We start from the raw sequence: 2,713 nt of genomic DNA, 5'->3' as shown, positions 1-2,713 counted from the left end.
AGAGAGCGTGAAAAGGTTATATGCTAGGTAGTTCCAAGGCATGCAAGAGTTCCATGACATGTCAAGGAGTGGTACGGTATGATAGGGAGTGCTAAAGCATGCCATGGCATGCAGGGAATGCCAACATGTGCCACATAGTGCCAAGGGATTGTTAGACATGCCAGGTGTTATGCCATGTCAAGATGTAAACTATGTTGCTTAGTTGTTTTATGGCCATGGTTAGACGTGAGCCTTAACTTGGTAACTTCTTAAGTGAGATGAGCTAAGATTGGGCATGAGTAGCCTAAGATGAGTTATAGGCAATTCCTAGGTGAACAAGGGATAGTATAGTTGTAGTAACTGTAACTTGGTCAAGATGTTGTAGTCGAGGTAGGACTTGGTTGGTTACCAAGTCTTAAAACCAATAAGGGTAGTTATGAGGGCATGATAGCTAAGGAGTTCCAGGGCATGCAAAGGAATGAAAAGGTGTGATAACACATGCCAGACAAATTCAATGCATGTCGAGGAGTGTTGGGGAGTGTGAGGGCATCACAAGGGAGAACTAGGTCAAATTGCATGGAAACAAATGAATAAGAGTGTCTTCCAGGTGTCCCAAGGACGAAGTGTATTAGGATAATTTCATAATAGGACTTGCAAAAGGTAAGCCTATGATTATGATAAGGGGATGGAAAAATCAATTTTAGACAAATGTAGACTTTTTTCTAAGGACAACAATATTTTTTCAATGACTTGGTTGGGTTCCAAAGTCACAAAAATAGTAAGGCTATCTATGAGGGCATGACAACTAGGGAGTGCCAAGGTGTGAAAGGAATGCCTGGAAGATATAACACATGCTAGAAAGATCCAAGGCATGTTAGTCATTCCAAGACATGCCAAGTGCTAAGGCATGCCAAGAGGTGTTAGGCGCTAGGGTGTGACGCCAAGGCATGCTAGGGAGTGCCAAGGAAACAAAAGGGAGGAATAGTTTCAATTACATGTAAATGAATGAATAAGAGTGTATGATAGGAAGTGTTAGCAAGTTTTGGGTGTGATAAGGAGGCATCTATGGACAAATTTTGGGAGGGTTTGGAGAAAATTTTGTGTTTTGGTGTAGAATTGCAATTTTTTGTCTAGCAGCATAGCGAGCTCATGCTTTGCTTCTTCCTCAGGGCTCCAAATGATGTAAAATAAGAATTTTTGGAAAGCTTGTGACTGCATGTCAAACCCCATTTGCCCACTTTCCTAGTCTGGGGCTTAGGTTTTGAGAAATTTGCAAAAAAGAGGCCAAAAAACACCTTTCTACCCCTCTTTCCATTTCGTTGCGCACCTGGAGACACCTTGGGAGAATGGCCATATCTCAGCCAAAAATTGGTCATTTTGAGTGAAACAATACTCTAAAGACATCTACACTCTCCCAGATTTATAGAAAAGGCTTTCGATATGGATTTGGATTTTAGAAAGGCACTCAAAAATGGCCTCCAATAGCTTGTTGTATGCCTGGAAATTTATGATATTTTTGTATAATTTCCACTATGTAATTTTTTGTAATTCCTAGTTTGACTCTGGTAAAAGTCAAAAGGGTGAAGTAGATCATTGCGAGGGGTAAAATTAAAAGTAAATAATGGGTGGTTAGTATTTATAAGTTGTTTTTATGTAAATTTGACCTCATTTATGAGAGAGGTTAGAGTCAAAGTTAATTGTAGAAGTCATTTTTAACTTCCCTAGACATTAGGGTTTGGTTAGAACACCTCATGGAATAGTTCCAAGAGTCATTGATTCAACCCCTAAGAGTGGGGAGATGTTGTTTTGGTATTTATGTATCAGTTTATTAGTGATATAACGGGTTGGATTTTAGAGGAGAGAACTATTGTAGCTTGTACTTGGACATTTTCTGGAAATCAAAGGACACAATGTGCAACTATTATCTAGGAATTCATGTGTAGTAAGTTTGTGATGTTATTTTTTCTCTGTTATAGCTTTATAAGAAAGATATTAATCTTCTCTTTCCATCCATCAATTATTCAATGGTTTTCCTTACATTTTATAAACAAAATTCTTTACATAAAGCTATGTTTTGATGGGAAAATCATTATATGTTACTTTATTTCTGGCTAATGAATTCATGTTTCATGCTCATTAATACCTTTTGCTTCTTCTAAACACTACACTACACCAAAAAAACCCTAATATCCATCACAAAAATAATTCTACCTTTCTCTCTTTTGTATTTTTTGTTGTAACCCTTTGATCCTCTGACCTAGCTACCTGTTTTTCTCCCTTATCTAGCAACAAAACCCTAAATTTTCCAAAACCCACTTGAACCTAGATATCTATCCTAAAATCCTTTAAATTCCAGTCATCTTTTTATTGTGATTTCATAGAGAGAGCCATATCTGGTTTGGTAGGACTAGCCACCAAATTGAAAGCTTGTTCTGTGATTACCTCCGTCAATCTCCTCATCAGCCTGGGACATTGTGGAGGATAACAAAGGGCATGAAAACTAGGGAGTGCCAAGGTTTTCTAGTGAATGTAATGTTCCCAAGTCATGGAAAAATGTAATTCTAGTTTTAAGGTCATGACTACCAAGGTGTGTTAGGGAATGCTAGGGCATGCTAACATGTGCCAAATAGTACGAAGACATGTCAAACAAGATAAGACGTGCCAAGTGCGAAGGCATGCCAAGATGTAAAAGGGTGCGACAATGAATGCCAGGGGATGTCAAGGGAACAAAAGG

Source organism: Pinus tabuliformis, chromosome 3_2, assembly GCF_031772625.1.
Source record: "Pinus tabuliformis cultivar Carrire ecotype Pingquan chromosome 3_2, CPIR1, whole genome shotgun sequence".
In the NCBI taxonomy this organism is placed as follows: Eukaryota; Viridiplantae; Streptophyta; class Pinopsida; order Pinales; family Pinaceae; genus Pinus; species Pinus tabuliformis.
Note: the sequence above shows the minus strand (reverse complement) of the source record.